This window comes from Tamandua tetradactyla, chromosome 10 (genome assembly GCF_023851605.1).
Source record: "Tamandua tetradactyla isolate mTamTet1 chromosome 10, mTamTet1.pri, whole genome shotgun sequence".
Classification (NCBI taxonomy): Eukaryota; Metazoa; Chordata; class Mammalia; order Pilosa; family Myrmecophagidae; genus Tamandua; species Tamandua tetradactyla.
Genome location: NC_135336.1, coordinates 70,658,086 through 70,676,148, shown reverse-complemented (window position 1 = coordinate 70,676,148; position 18,063 = coordinate 70,658,086).

The following is an 18,063-nucleotide window of genomic DNA, read 5'->3' as shown; positions in this document are numbered from 1 at the left end:
AAAGGAACAGAAGTAATATTAAAAGGAATAATGACAGAAAATTTCCCAAACTTAGCAGCAGAAGTGAATATGCACATCCAAGAAACCCAGAGAATAGCAACAGGATAAACATGAAGAAAAATATACCCCCTCATATATTAACTACCCTATCAGATGCAAAAGACAAGAATAGAGTTCTGAAAGCTTAAAGAGAAAGTCAACATGTTACATACAAGGATGTCCCAGTTAGATTGAGTACTGATTTCACATCAGAAATCATGGAAGCAAGAAGGTGGTAGGTTGAAATACTTAAAATGCAGAAAGAAAAAAACTGCCAGTCAGTAATTTTATATCTGGTGAGAATTTCTTTCAAAAATGAGGGAGATATTAAGACATTCTCAGATAAACAAAAGCTGAGGGAATTCATCACCAGAAGCAATGCTAAAAGTACTTCTCCCAATTGAAAGGAAAGGACACTAGATCATGGTTCAAAGTGGTATAAATAAAGACATGCAGTAAAGGCAATCATTTGGATAATTACAAATGCCAGTATTATTGCATTGTATTTTTTGTTATGGAACTCCGCTTCTTACTCCCTACAAGTGCTAAAATGCAAATGCATAAAAAGTAATGACAAATCTATGTTTTTAGACATACAATGCACCAAGATATAAATAGTAACAAGTTTAAAAAAATGGTTGAAGTCAGAACAGTATAGAAAAAGTATACGTGCATGCTTATTGACATTAAGTTGGTATTAAACCAAATATGATCATTATATATTTAGGATGTTAAATTTTAACCCCATGGTAACTACAAGGAAAATAGACAAAAAAAATATATACAGGTAGAAATGAGAAGGCACCCAATATGGTAAAATATGCACAAAGAAAGCAAAAACAAATAAATATAAAAACAGGCATTTAGAAAAGTGAGGAACTGTAAAGATATGACTTGAAAGGACTATAGCAAAATGGCAGAAGAAAGTTCCAGATTATCAGTAGCAATTTTAAATCTAAATGGATTAAACTCCTCAGTCAAAAGGCAGAGATTGACAGAATGGATTAAAAAAACATGACTCAACTATATGCTATGCAAAAGATTCGCCTTGAAGTAAAGTCAAAGACACATGTAGGTTTAGGGTGAAAGGATGGAAAATATATATAGAGAGAGAGCTGGGATAGCTATACTAATATCATATAAAATGGACTTTATAGGACAAAGATGGTCATTATATACTGATAAAGGGGACAATTCAACAGGAAAATGTAACAATTATAAACATATGCACCTAATATCAGAGACCCAAAATATATGAAACAAATACTGACAGATATGAACGGAGAAATTGACAGTTCTACATTAATAGTATGAGACTTTAATACACCACTCTCAGCAGTGGGTAGAACATCTAGTCAGAAGATCAAGAAGAAACTACAAGACTTGAATGATACTCTAAATCAAGTGTACATAACATCCAACAAAAAGAGAATACATATTCTACTCAAGTACATGCGAAGATTGTATATTTAGTAACAGAAGAAAAATTTTTTTTAATATTTTTTAATCTGTCTCTAGGGAAGCAGAAGCAACAGGAGATATCTGTAAATATTAGATTTTAAAAAAGTGTCTCACACAGCTATAGGGATGCATAAGTCAAATTCCACAGGGCAGGCTGAAGTCTGATAGTTCCAGTGAAGGTCTTCAATGAATCCCCCAGGGAAGGCTGGATGGCTGAAGCATAGAGAAGGACTCTTTAAAGCCTTCAACTGATTAGATTAAACATCACTAATTGCATAAGGCACTCCCCTAGGCAGATGTAATCAGTAATGGATGCAATCAGTGTGCTCATGATTCAATAAACCACCAGGCAGAATGTCCTTGCAGTAACAGCTAGGCCAGTGCTTACCTGACTAGAAAACTGGGCAGCATCACTTGGCCAAGTTGACACATGAACCCAACCATAATATCCATGAATTGCACTACACAAACAGTGAACATAAAGTTAAACCATGGACTTTTGTGAATAGTACAATTGTAATAATGTACTATAATCACAAATGTTCCATACCAGTACAAGTTGTTGGTGATAGGGTGGTAAATGAGAATCCTGTGTTTTATGCATGAATGTTCTGCAAATCCACAACTTCTCTAATATAACCTTTTTTTTTTTTAATGCATCCTATAGGGTGGGAGATGGTGGTGCAATGGCATAGTTTTTGCCTGCCATGCCAGAGACCAGGGTTCAATTACAGATGCCTGCCCATGCAAAAAAAAAAATGTATCCTATAAAGCCATATACATGTGTGTGTTGATTTTTTGTAGCTAAAAAATAAAAAAATAGTGACATAAATGAATGACCCATCTTTTCAAATTTTAAATTTTATTCTAAATTGCTACAGCAGCCATTGTTGTTATAATAGTACAGCGAAAAGTGTGTTTATCAAATCTCTAGATGAACAGATTGTATTAAATACATTTTTCAACTTTTTGAAAGGGCAAAGGAAAAATGTATTATGACATTGCACCTCTCAGATGAATGTTACTAACTTGGCCCACATAATGTGATGCCATAACATGTTTACAGGATTATTATAATTTTCATTAAACATGTAGTTTTCAAGGTAAGAACTTAATGGTTATATAACTTGAATCTAATAAAACCAAAATATGGTAAATGTTTCAATACCAGTTTCGGTTTTTGATATTATTTATTGTACCAAAATGCACAAGAAAGATGATTTAGCTGTAAGATGCATGGCAATTAAAACAAATATGTTATTAGATTATTTATTACACTACCTTCATACATGAGATCAAGCAAATCTAGTCATACCTGGTAGATTTGAAGATCCTCTGCTGATGTTGACTTTGTGCATACATTGTGAGTCTGGGCTAGAAGAGTAACTTTTGATTATGGGTAAAAATTGGAGAGGACATGAATGAGAAATAAATGGGAAAGAAATGGCTATTGGAAAGGTCTGGCTCACTTCTTCCTTATTCACAAAGGGAAAAAATTAACAAGGATAAAGGCAAAGAAAAGGGGGAGAAAAAGGAAAGGGATGAGGGACATGAGTGTGCTTATAGTTTGGAAGGATTCCTTGTAGGGATGACGTACTAAGCAGGCAAATTGGAATATGGAAATATGGCTGCAATAAATTGACTACTGCCCTAAAAATGCCATTCCAAGCACCTTCTCCCTCATCTCTCAGTTTCCCCAGACCCCACGACAAAAATCCACACTATAGGCTGCTTTGACAACAGGAATTTACTGCCTCACAGTTTCAGAGGCCAGCAGGCTTCCTTCCTCCAAAGATTGGTAAATTTTCATGAGCAGCTAACCCATGGATTCCTTGTCTTTCTCATCTCAAGATGATGCCCTCTCCATTCTCTGCAGTGTTCCATTGACGTCCAGCTTCCAACTCCTCCCTGTGGCTTTCTCTCACTATGTCTGAGTTTCTACTTACAGAAGACTCCAGTAATCCTGATTAAGGAACAATCTCATTGAGTTGGGGTCACACGTTAACTAAAAATGACATCTTCATGAGATCCTATTTACAATGGATTCTCACCCACAGGAATGAGGGTCAAGACCAAGGTTATGTCTAATTGGATACATGATTCAATTGACCCCCCCATGAGATATAAGCAATGTCAATTAGGATATGCCAGACCCTGTCCTAAATGCTTTTCATGGGATACTTTGTTTAATTTGCACAACAAGCCTATGAGTTGGATATGATTATTATCCTCAGTTTATAGATAAGAAACGGAGGCAGAGTACTTTGGCCAAGGACAACCAACTGGTAATTAGCAGAGCTGGGTTTTTGCTTTTAGTGCCAATAGCCTCAGTTCTTATCCACTTTGCTTAACAAGCATTCCTGAGGGACAATTAACACATATCATAGATTGTCTACCATTGCATGTATTTGTACAGATATTGGTCTTAAAAAATCATCTTTAAATGAGATTCATTAATTAAAGAGATAATTATCAAAAAAAAAAAAATCCCACAACACTTTCTCTGCATTGTGATCAAAGTTCGTATTTTTGGTTTTGCCGCTATTGTGACTTTAGGTAAGTCATTTACTCTCTGTTGGAAGGCTTCCGCTACCTAAATGCCAGTGCTATCTGGTTCCTGACCTTTCTGAGTTTGCTTCTTCAACTTCTCTAATACTGTGGATTACCCTTTCTTTCACATAAATATTTTTCTTGCCTAAATCGACTAGAATTTTGTTCGTATAACCCAAGACTTCTCAACGGTTTATTTGCATTTTGTTCACATCCGTGCTGTTGTTTACTATACTCTGGTCTAGCTAGTCTATGATAGGATTAATAATGCTTAATTATAAGACTGCTGAGAGAATTGAATGACCTAATATGCATGAAGAGCCTACCACAATATCTGAAAAGTAAAGGTACTTGCAAGTGCTCACCTCTTTCTTACACCAGCTCCACTAGTTTGCGTTACGCTTCTTCTTCCATTACCTTTGACCTTCCTATCTCTATCTCCAGTATTTACCTCAGATATTTTGGGCCAATCATCCTATAAACTGCAAACTTTGACATTCTGTCTTTAGTAAAACTCAGGTTTTTAAATACTCAGATGAAAGAGAATGAAGACATTTTCTCAAAAGTTTTAAACAAGGGGTTATATGACTCAATTTGGCTTCTAAAATGTTCAAATTTTAGGGTTCAATGAATTGTCCATTTTATCAAGCTTCTGATGTTTGCCTAGAACATCAACTCTGGCTTAGGAAAGTTTTCCAGATCATAGAAGCAGAGGGTCACTCTGGATCCCACAGAAGCGGACAGTTAGCCGAATATCAGGCAAGTCTATTGGTCTGAATCTGCTAATGGCCAATAGGGACTTGAAGCATTATGTTGATGATTTGGAGGAGATATATTTGAAACTTAGTTATCTGCTTAATCATTTGAACATATATTATGAGTTTAATAGTGTCAAATGATGCTTTTTTATTATAAAAATAACCACTATATATAATTTCATGTATTAATTATTTACCCTCATTTTTCCCTACTAAAAATGAGAAAAAAACAGTAATGGCAATGAAAAATGAGGAAAATCTATGCATCATTCCTAGATATCGGGAGGTAAGGAAGGTTAAATCTCTTTAATATAAAAGTAGTGATAGAAAACATGATATTTATATCACATGTGGGTGAACAAAATTAGCCTCTGCTTGTCATGTTTACTTTTTTTTATTGAGCCACCAGTATAGGAAGTCACAAGAAGTGATATGGGACAAACTCACAGGCCCAAAATACCCTACAAAGCGAAGGGCACTTATTCAAGAGAAGCTTACAGAGCCAAAGGCTGTCAGTGCAGATGGCATGCTGTGGCAGTAAGGAGCAGCATCATTGTGAATGGGGAGGATTCAACCCTGACTTCAGACAACAGTCTAAGCTTATCAGAATCCAGATACTAAGATTCAAAGACACACAAGGGCACTGGAATCCCAAGAGAGACAATATGGTGCATATGGTCTTTGAAAGTGTTTCCTAGTCAGGCATAGTTGTTGAGTAAAGTTCTGGAAAACTTAGTTAAAAGTTAGGAAACATTCCTAAAAGCAGCTTGCAGGACCCAATGACACAGCTACCAGACAACGTCAGAGTTGTGCCGTCCCTGTGTTGTTTGTATATTGTAGGAGCAGTGACAGGGGCGGAAGACACAGGTTGCCTCCGGGTGAGATGACAACAGGATGATTTAAGATTTTCAGGAGTCTCAAAAAGATTAGTGTTGATGTTAGCCAGGTTGGGGTGGGGGAAAGGTGGGAGGGGGTAGAAGCAGGAGGGATAGAGTGATGGGAGGCCAGCTGTGGGGGAAATAGTGGTAGTGACTTCAAGGTGAAACAACCAGGATGATACCCAATGAAGTTTGGAGATTTGTAAGCAAATACAGGTAGGGCATACAAAAATGCCTTCATCATACTGTGAGGTGGATGGGAGGCTCTAGGGTGCATGCAGTTATTTTAAACCCTCCAGGGCACTTTGTCCACAGCAGAGCTGCAAGGGTAGAGGAAGCTACCTTGTTAGCTACAACTTCGGAAGTAACTAGCAGGAGGAGATGGCCAGCAAGAGGTAAACCCGGGAGGATTTTGAGGAGCCTCAGGAGCCTTCAAATTTGAGCAAGACTGGCCTGGACTGTGGGGACGATGGAAGGGGATCTTTGATACTTACACTCTTTGAAAATTAAACCCTTTCAAAGTCTTTGTGAACCTGCATTTCTTTTCATATAAAGCCTTAGAATTCAAACCTTAAAATATATACTTGCTTATACTCCCACCAAATGGCTGAAACAGGAAGAGAGGCTTATGGGAGAAAGGGTGGGGGCTTTTAATTTAAAATTTATAATTTCAGTACAATTTTAATTTTTTTCATATGCCTGTATTAATTTATTTTTTAAAATGTGAAAAAGAACATTCTGCTATTGTAGGCACACATTATTTTTTATAACTCAGTATAAGATGAGCTTTAGAAATGCTAGAAAAAAAGAGTCTATGAGTGATAATACAAAATAATTTGGTTCTTATGGAGTCATATTCCATGTTAAAGTGTTTTTTAAAAGTTTCATGTATTATCTGCTAGCTGTGGACTAACCTAGAAAAGTCTACGTTTTATACTCATAAAAGAGACATGCATTGAAAATTCAGAGTACAAAATAAGTGATCAGTCATATTAATGTAGAATCCGTATTAACACAGTTTCTTGATGTGCTTTTGAATATTTGTACAATATTATGGAGAGATGTTTATTAATAGCAAAAAAGCGAGTTTAATTGAATAAAACTGACTTAATTTCCATTTTTATAGTCTTAATGGCATAAATATCACCAGATTAACACATTCAATATGAGATAAACTGATAGTGCTTCGGACTGTAGGTGAATTCAAGAGGAGTATTCACAAGGGCAGTTGGAATATATATATATTATATATATGTTTGGTTGTATAAGGACACCTTATTTTAGGTATTTCCAGCCTTAAATTTTTCACTTTATTCAAATGAGTCTTGCTTAAATAACCTCCTGACATTCTCCCATAACTGGGAGACCCACATTAATATATTCGAATGCTTTTGTGACTATGTGGAAGGAATTACTGATGATTCATGAAAGAGACAGAACTATCATTAGCCTTGATAAGATTGTTATTTGATTATCTGATCATACTGTTGCTCATTCCATTTCTTAACATGAATATTTAAAATATTGGAAGGGCACAATAATTTCAGTGAAAAAAATTAGTTAATATTTCAAAAGAATACAAAACGTTTCTTCATATTTCCCATTAGCTCTGATTCATGAATACCATATTAAAATCTCTTTTTCCTTTTAACAGAATAAAGAAAGTAATGGGAATATTTACTTTTGAATAAAAATATTTAAATCCATTTGTGTCAATTTTATCCCCAGTAGCAGTTCATGTATGTGAATCTCATGGATGTGATAAAGACAGCTTCTCCTTTCACTTATTATCAGTTTGAATGATTTTTTTCTCTCTATTATCATTTTATCACATTTATTATGCTTGGTTTATATATTTAACTTACGAGGAGTTCTCATTTTTGTATTTCAGCTTCAGGACATGGCAAATTCTTTGGTTTCCTTTCCTCTAGCCTTGAAAATAGATAGCGACGAACAATTGTTATTTGACACAATCACTGCCTAATTTACCAAGCACTGCAGAATGGATTAAGAATTACTTTAATAGGGTGGGCCATGGTGGCTCAGCAGGCAGAGTTCTCGCTTGCCATGCCAGAGACCTGGGTTCAATTCCTAGTGCCTGCCCACGCAGAAAATAAAGAATTACTTTAATAAATCATATACCATATTATGTCCCTCCTTTTTTTAACTTGTCTTCATTTTGAGTTTAATGGTACTTCAACAACCCACAGGATTTCAACTACCATCTTAAATATGCTTCTTGAATTCATATAGAGTCTAAAACATGACTGGTTTATCTCATGTTGGATTTCTCAAACAAGGGTATCCAACTTTACGTAAAACTAATATCATACCAAACTTAGAAAACAAATTATTGTAAGGAGAAAGAAGGCTTAGGGAGAATGGGGAAGAGAATGAATGGTGGAGCATAAATCATTTAAATCTAATGCATAATGCCCATGTACTGAGATTCACACTGAGACCAACAGGTATAAATTTTACTCTTAGTCCATGTGGTAGGCAGCATAATATCCCTGCAAAAATGTCCATCTCCTAATACCCATAATCTGTGAATATGTTAGGTTATAAAGAAAAGGAAAATTAAGGTTACTAAGCAGTTGATTTTGAGATATTCTGGATTATATGGGTGGGCCTATGTAATTATAAGTATCCTCAAAGGTGGAAGAGGAAGGTAGAAGACTGAGGGTCAAAGTGATGCCATGGGAGAAAGACTCCATAGGGTATTACTGACTTTGAAGATCTAAGAGGGTCCCCAAGGAATATGAGAGACCTGTAAAAGCTGGAAAAGGCAAGGAAATGTATTCTTCTCTGGAGCCTCCAGAAAGCAATGCAGCAGGGCTACATCTTTATTTTAGCTCCATGTAAGCTAAAATTCATGTAAGGCTTCTGACCTAAAGAACTGGAAAATAATAAATTTCTGTGATCTTAAACCGCTAGATTTATGGTGATATGGCATCCATAGAAACCTAATACAGTCCATCAGCATACCACCCACATTGAATCAAAGAGAAATTTCCCTAACATATTTAAAACTTCTAGAAAATTAGGTCACATAAATAACAATAACATAAATATATAGTGCCTATCGTTATCCAGATAATCTTCCAAGCACTTAAATTCATTAAATCCTTCACTGAAGGCATTGGGAGAAAAGAACTAACCTACTGAACTGTGGTGGCTTGAAGTTATATACCCCAGAAGAACATGTTCTGAATCTTAATCCATTCGTGTGGGTGTGGACGGATTGAAAATAGGACCTTTTTAAAATGTGAAGAGGTAGCCAACTGAATCAGTTTGAATTCTAATCTGGATTACAGGAGCTTTTATAACAGAACGAAATTCATACATTGAGGAAGCTACAGGGATCATACAGAAGCTGGAAGTGATATATATATATATCACCTTAGACCATACTTAATTTCCAAATGAAAACAAATAAGCACACATTTTTTTCTTTTACCTGACAATACTCAACTGTCCTGCATATAACTGGAAACACATTAAATCTCTCCAGAATAGGGTGCAAATCCTTGGGCAACATTCATTCTTAAACTTGATATCTTATAACTTAAATAGTATAACACAAACAAAACAGCATTACAGTCCTCGTTTCTGTAACTGATCACGTGGTCGAAGTTCATATTTATCACTACCTTCTTCCACTACCCATTCCATGTTCCCTTTCCCCTCAGCAAGCACTTCAGCTGGCCATGGTTCTTTGCCTGGTGGGGTGACCCAAACCTTCATTCCTGAAGTCTCAGAGCCATTAGTGGTCCTGCCTGGATTGTGTTGTTGCAGTTTTCCATTGATTTTAATCACAGGGCATGGTAGTACTAATAGACGCCCCAGGGGATCTCCTATATTCCAAGAAAATTCTTCTTTACCTCCATTATGTAGTTGCAGTCCTACTTCCTTCTGATAGTCAGGGTCAATTACTCCAGACAATAATGTAATCCCCTTCTTGGTATGTTGATCCAGAGGCATAAGTAGCCCGAAGTGACCAGGTGGCAATCTTAACTTCCAGTTCAGTGGTATCACTGTTGTTTCTCCTGGAGAAAGCACACCCCGTTCTGGAACTAAAACCTGTAGACCAGCAGAACTCAGGTAGCAGGGACAGGAAGCAAAAATTTTCCTAGTGGATCACTAGGAGTAATAGTGAGTGGCACCACATCCATTTCCACCCCTTGGTTCCTGGACCCATGGATCCTGGCTATGGGAGACACAGCACCATACAGCGGACACTGATTCAGAGCATACACAGCTTCCTGGAGAACATTACCCCAGCCTTTCAAGTTTTTGCCACCTAGTTGGCACCGTAATTGAGTTTTCAAAAGGCCATTCCACCGTTCTATCAATCCAGCTGCTTCTGGATGATGGGGAACATGGTAAGACCAGAGAATTCCATGAGCATGTGCCCATTCCCGCACTTCATTTGCTGTGAAGTGTGTTCCTTGATCCGAAGCAATGCTATGTGGAATACCATGACGATGGATAAGGCATTCTGTAAGCCCACAGATAGTAGTTTTGGCAGAAGCATTGCGTGCAGGGAAAGCAAACCCATATCCAGAGTATGTGTCTATTCCAGTTAGAACAAATCGCTGCCCCTTCCATGAAGGGAGTGGTCCAATGTAATCAACCTGCCACCATGTAGCTGGCTGGTCACCTCAGGGAATGGTACCATATCAGGGGCTAAGTGTGGGTCTCTGCTGCTGGCAGATTGGGTACTCAGCAGTGGCTGTAGCCAGGTCAGCCTTGGTGAGTGGAAGTCCATGTTGCTGAGCCCATGCATAACCTCCATATCTACCACCATGACCGCTTTGTTCATGAGCCCACTGGGCAATAACAGGAGTTGCTGGGGAAAGAGGCTGACTGGTATCCATAGAACGGGTCATCTTATCCACTTGATTATTAAAATTTTTCTCTACTGAAGTCACCCTCTGGTGTGCATTCACATGGGACACAAATATCTTCATGTTTTTAGCCCACTCAGAAAGGTCTATCCACATACTTCTTCCCCAGACCTCTTTGTCACCAATTTTCCAATTATGGCCTTTCCAAGTCCCTGACCATCCAGCCAAACCATTAGCAACAGCCCATGAGTCAGTATACAAATGCACCTCTGGCCATTTTTCCTTCCAAGCAAAATGAACAACCAGGTGTACTGCTCGAAGTTCTGCCCACTGGGAGGATTTCCCCTCACCACTGTCCTTCAAGGACACCCCAGAAAGGGGTTGTAATGCTGCAGCTGTCCACTTTCTGGTGGTACCTGCATATCATGCTGAACCATCTGTAAACCAGGCCCGAGTCTTCTCTTCCTCAGTCAATTCACTGTAAGGAACTCCCCAAGAGGCCATAGCTCTGGTCTGGGAAAGAGAAGGTAATGTGGCAGCAGGAGTGGAAACCATGGGCATTTGTGCCACTTCTTCATGTAACTTACTTGTGCCTTCAGGACCTGCTCTGGCTCTATCTTGTGTATACCATTTCTGCTTTACAATAGGGTGCTGCTGTGCATGCCCAACTTTATGGCTTGGTGGGTCAGATAACACCCAAGTCATGATAGGCAACTCAGGTCTCATGGTAACTTGGTGGTCCATGGTTAAGCGATCAGTCTCTACTAAGGCCCAGTAGCAGGCCAAAAGCTGTTTCTCAAAAGGAGAGTAGTTATCTGCAGCAGATGGTAAGGCTTTGCTCCAAAATCCTAAGGGTCTGCATTGTGATTCTCCTACAGGGGCCTGCCAAAGGCTCCAGACAGCATCTCTATTTGCCACTGACACTTCCAGCACCATTGGATCTGCTGGATCATACGGCCCAAGTGGCAGAGCAGCTTGCACAGCAACCTGGACCTGTCGCAGAGCCTCCTCTTGTTCAGGTCCCCACTCAATAATTAGCAGCTTTTCTGGTCACTCGATAAATGGGCCGGAGTAGCACACCCAAATGAGGAATATGTTGTCACCAAAATCCAAAAAGACCAACCAGGCGTTGTGCCTCTTTTTTGGTTGTGGGAGGGGCCAGATGCAGCAATTTATCCTTCACCTTAGAAGGGATATCTCGACATGCCCCACACCACTGGACACCTAAAAATTTTACTGAGGTGGAAGGCCCCTGTATTTTTGTTGGATTTATCTCCCATCCTCTGACACGCAAATGCCTTACTAGTAAATCTAGAGTAGTTGCTACTTCTTGCTCACTAGGTCCAATCAATATAATATCATCAATATAATGGACCAGTGTGATGTCTTGTGGGAAGGAGAAATGATCAAGGTCTCTGCGAACAAGATTATGACATAGGGCTGGAGAGTTGATATACCCCTGAGGTAGGACAGTGAAAGTATATTGCTGATCTTGCCAGCTGAAAGCAAACTGTTTCTGGTGGTCCTTACTAATAGTTATTGAGAAAAAAGCATTTGCCAGATCAATAGCTGCATACCAGGTACCAGGGGATGTATTGATTTGCTCAAGCAATGATACTACATCTGGAACAGCAGCTGCAATTGGAGTTACCACCTGATTGAGTTTATGATAATCCACTGTCATTCTCCAAGACCCATCTATTTTCGGCACAGGCCAAATAGGAGAGTTGAATCGGGATGTGGTGGGAATCACCACCCCTGCATCTTTCAAGACCTTAAGAGTGGCAGTAATCTCTGCAATCCTCCAGGAATACGGTATTGCTTTTGATTTACTATTTTGCTGGGTAGGGGCAGTTCTAGTGGCTTCCACTTGGCCTTTCCCACCATAATAGCCCTCACTGCAAGAGCTAGAGAACCAACGTGGGGATTCTGCCAGTTGCTCAGTATGTCTATGCCAATTATACATTCCGGAACTGGGGAAATAACTACAGGATGGGTCCAGGGGTCCACTGGACCCACTGTAAGACAGACCTGAGCTAAAACTCCATTGATCAACTGGCCTCCATAAGCCCCCACTCTGACTGGTGGTCCAGAGTGACGTTTTGGGTCCCCTGGAATTAATGTCACTTCTGAACCAGCGTCTAATAATCCCCGAAATATCTGATCATTTCCTTTTCCCCAATGCACAGTTACCCTGGTAAAAGGCCGTCAGTCTCCTTGGGGAAGACATAGAGGAAGGTTAACAGTATAAATTTGTGGCAGTGTAACAGTTTTCTCCCCCATAGGGACCTGGCCTCCCCTTCATTCAAGGGGCTCAGGGTCTGTAAACTGTTTCAAGTCTGGAAATTGGTTAAGGGGCCGTGACTCTGTGTTTTTGTAATTCAGGTTAGACTTCTGTTCCCTTGACCTAGAACTCTTTTGTTTATACAGCTCCAACAAGAATTTAGTAGGCTGCCCTTCTATTGTATTTCTAGGCACCCCATGATTTACTAGCCAATGCCACAAATCTCTGCGTGTCATATAATTTTGATGCCTCCTTTGAGTTTGTTGTCTATTATAATAGCCGTGCCTACCCTGTCTTTGGTGATTAAGTGCTGCCACCTGGCTTCTGCCAACTCAGGATCCTGTCATCCCCATTGTGTTTAAGGACTCCAGCTCAGTGACAGCAGTTCCTACAGTAATATCTGACCTACAGAGAAGTGCAACCACAGAGCTCTTGAGGGATGATGGTGCTAGTCTCACAAATTTATTTCTCACTGTTCTGGTAAAAGGTGCATCCTCTGGGCATTCCTGGGGTGTAAGAGCAGGCTTTGCATGATAAATCCACTCTAACATCCCAATCTCTCTAAGCCTCTGGATCCCCTCGTCTACATTATACCAGGGCAGTTCTGGCATTTCAACCTCAGGTAATGTTGGCCACCTTTTGATCCATGTTTCAACCAACCACCCAAACAAGCTGTTAACACCTTTTCTAACTGCTCGAGCTATAACATTGAATGCAGAATCTCTGCTTAGTGGGCCCATATCAATAAATTCAGCCTGATCTAGCCTTATATTCCTCCCACCATTTTCCCACACTCTTAAAATCCATTGCCACATATATTCCCCTGATTTCTGTCTATATAAATTGGAAAACTCACACAGTTCTTTTGGAGTATAACATACCTCCTCATGTGTGATACTTTGTACCTCACCTTTTGGGACCTGTTGGGACTTTAGTCTAGTTATAGGTCTAGAAGAAAGGAGGGGTGGTGGGGGTGGGTCATGAAAAGAATTAGAAATATCTTCCAAGCCATTTGCTTCAGGGCTTTCATTTGCAGTTTCATCTGGTGAAACAGGATTAATAACTCTAGGGCTAATCCCTGCAGGAGGAGGTTGGGTGGCCAATTCCTCAAGGCAGGCTGGAGGTGGGACGGCTATGTCCTCAGGGCAGACTATTACAGGGTTATCTAGAGAAGGCTCAGCATGGTCTAGGGTTTCAACCTCGCCCCCAACATCATTATCAATCCATATGTCACCATCCCATTTTTCAGGGTCCCACTCCTTTCCAATCAATGCCCTCACTTTAACGGCAGACACCATGCAAGACTGAGATTTCAGTTTATGTTGTAAAGTTGCTACTCTAACAATAAGATTCTGAGTCTGATTTTCAGAGATCTCAAGTCTCCAGCTACAGGAAATAAGATTTTCCTTCAGGATACTCATAGAAACCTCTACATCTTTCAGACGGCGCTTAAGCTTCTCTTTTGAAGCCTTAAGCCCATCCCTTTCACCCTTTAATGTAGACAGTGTATCTAACAACAACCAACCAACATCTCTATAACTCTTATTTCTACAAAACTCTGTAAAGGTGTCAAAAGCATTATTCCCCAGAGTCTGGCTTCATACAAGCGAAGCATTAGGAGAATCGAATGATGATATTTTGACTATCTCCTTTGCCAACTCAGTCCATGGATTGGGAGTGTCATTCTGATTATGGGAATCAGAGTCCTTAGTGTCTCTGAGTCCAGTCAGAGTAGAAAACCATTCATAAAAACCCATTTTTAAGATTCTGTTCCTTAAGAACCACTCCTGGTACCAAGATGTATTAGTTAGGGTTCTCTAGAGAAACAGAATCAACAGGGAACACTTGCAAATATAAAATTTATGAAAGTGTCTCACGTGACCGTAGGAACGCAGAGTCCAAAATCCACAGGGCAGGCTGCGAAGCCGATGACTCCGATGGATGGCCTGGATAAACTCCACAGGAGAGGCTCACCAGCCAAAGCAGGAATGGAACCTGTCTCCTCTGAGTCCTCCTTAAAAGGCTTCCCATGATTGCATTTAGCATCACTAATTGCAGAAGACACTCCCCTTTGGCTGATTACAAATGGAATCAGCTGTGGATGCAGCTGACGTGATCATGACCTGATCCTTTGAAATGTCCTCATTGCCACAGACAGGCCAGCGCTTGCCCAATCAGATGAACAGGTACCACAACTTGGCCAAGTTGACCCCTGTCCCTAACCATGACAGAACCCAAAAGAATTGCCAGTCCAGTCAAAAGATACTGACACCAAGAGAAAGAAAGCCTTCTAACCTCTGGAACCATAAGTAAACAAATTTCTGTTGTTAAGACAATCCACTGTATGGGATTTGTTTTAGCAGTCAGGAAACTTAAACACTAACTTTGGATAACAGTATTTTAGCTGCATAATGTAAATTAAAGACTAAAAAACGTGTACAAAAATACTGTACTCTAGAAAGTAAATCTGTTTCTCACAAGGATATGGTTTAGCAATGCCATAACTACTTTATGTTTATAAATCAGAGCTATTTGTTTTGTTTGCAATATACCTATAGCTATGCAGAAAGAGAAACAAAAGTAGACATGCATTTATTAGCGGAAGGTCTATATACTAGCTGTTCATTATAAGGGCCTAAAACAATATATCTGGGCATGCCTAAAGCCCAACAACTCTTGGCTTCTAAAAAAAAATTACCAATGAAAGGGATCAGGACTTATTGGAGAAGTGATTGATTCTCGGACTGGGGCAGGAAAATATAAGATGAGCCTGGAACGTCTTGTGGTGCCAGAGAATAAGGAAGTGTGCAAAAAAAGAATTGGGATAGGTGGTGCAATGGTGGCTCAGTGGCAAGAATTCTTGCCTGCTGAGCTGGAGACCCACATTTGATTCCCAGAGCCTGCTCATGCAAAAAGGAAAAAAAAAAAGAATTGGGACAAATTCGAAAGGTACAAAGCCAACCTGAAGGAGTGCCAAATGCCCAAAGCTAGGATAACTTGAGCAGCAATTAAATAACAGTATTGAATCATACCCTGTAGAATAAAATAGTATCTATGAGGCTATTGTATATAAATAGTTGAATCTGAATGTTTGTAAGTGAAAACTACCAAACTCTTCTTTGAAAAAATATTCCAATAAATAAATGTCGAAGAAATGAGGGAAATTCAAAATCGCCATTAGGCGAAACCTCAGTAGTAACTGTTGCAGACAAATTTCACTGATGAATAATAAAACCAAGGGTGAAAATTTGAAGAGAAACAGGATATTTGCAGTCTCAATGTATCTTCCCCAAGGTATTAATCTATTGCAAAGAGAGAACTAGAAACTATTGTGGAGAAACCCAAAATATATCACCTTAACCAAATAATCAAGGTTACCATCACCAGTAGTAACACATATCAGCATCATGTACCCTAATATGATACACAATATCATTTCTGGAAGTCTTCTTAAAAATGCATAAATTCAGTATAATCATGGAGAAAACATCAGATAAAAACAAATTGAGAGATAGTTTTCGGAATAGCTGACCATCTCTAATCAAAGGTGCCAAGGTCATCCAAGAGAAGAAAAGATGGAGAATCTGGAGTAGACCAGGGAGATATAAGAACAAATGCATGTGAGATTCTGGATTGCATCCTGGACTAGAAAAAGATATAGAGGTAAAATTGGTGATATTCTAATAAGGTCTCTGTGGTTTAGTTAATAGTATTAGGCTAATTTTAATTTCTTGTTTTGATCATTGTGGTTATGTGAGTTTTTATCATTACAGGAGGTTGGTTTAGGGTTATGTGAACTTTTTGTACTGTGTTCGCAACTTTCCTGTAATTCTAAAATTATTTCAAAATTAAAAGTTAAAAAAATGTGTTAGTCCTCGTGAAAACGTTGTAAGAGGGTACTATTATTACTTTTATTTTGTAGGGGAGGAAAGCAAAGAGATTCGGAAACTTGTCCAAAGTCACCTGCTTGGAAAGGTGCAGAGGCAGGATTTAAATCCAGGCAGAGTGGTTTCAGAGTTTGAGATCTTAGCCTCAATGTGGTCTGAGGCTAGGCTAGCTCAGAAATATTTATTGTTGCTTTTGATTCTGCTTTGACACTGGTTATAGTACTACAATATTATTTTTAAAAAAAGATATAACCCTGGAAAAGGAAATATATTTATCAATGTTGTCATATTTAAAAAACCACTTTCTTAACAGCAATTTTCAACCAAATGTCAAACCATGAACTATGAAGTAGAATCTTTAAGAGAAACTAAATGGGTGTATTTGCATATAAGAGGTTAAAATCTTCAACAAGGCTTTTATTCTTCATTTCTGAGACTCCCTGACCAAAAAAAAAATCATTAATAATAACATACATAATGACAGACAGTTACTAATGCAATATGGTTGCTAAAATGAGACCAAAAATTGCAAATAATGCATTTATTGCCTCAAAGAAGGCTTTACGTGTATGTGCTATGGTTCTGCATTTGTTATAGATAATTAGCAGTTTAGCCTTCTGTATAAAATAGGTCATTCTGATCATTGGAAAGTGGTTTTTTAAACTGGTAATTCTTTTGAGAAATGCAAGAATCTTGACCACTGAACTCACATATGATCAGCAACCAGAAATAACTTAAATAAAACTGTATTATCTTTTTTTTGGTATGCTGTATGGTAGGATTATATTTCATTCTTTTTCCAGATAAGTATCACCTTATTGCAGCACCATTTGTTGCGTTTTTGCTTATTTGGTTTTTCATTTGTTTGGGAAGTGCATGGACCAGGAATCAATCGAACCCAGGTCTCCTGCATGGCAGGCGAGAATTCCACCATTCAACTACCCTTGCACCTCATAATCCCCCCCAAAGAAAACTGTATTATGTGATTATTTCCACTCTTCAACATTATTTGTGTTTTAGAATATAAATAGGCAATGTATAGCAATTCAGCTAAAAGGAGCATAAATATTAAATTTCAAACTGAATAAATGAGAATTATGTGAATGCACATTATGATAGTTGTAAAATAAGGTTCGGATTTAAGTTAAATGGGAATAGGAATAGCTCCTAGATTCCAAATCTAGAGAGAAATAAATCTAGAGAGAAATAAATAATTTTATTCTGTGATAATATGACATCCAAACAATGATGTAAGCACATGTATAATAAATATATAGTCATCTGCAATATTTATAAGCCTAAAATTGTTTAAAAAAATATTGGACAACAAAAACTTAATCTTCATATACATTGAAC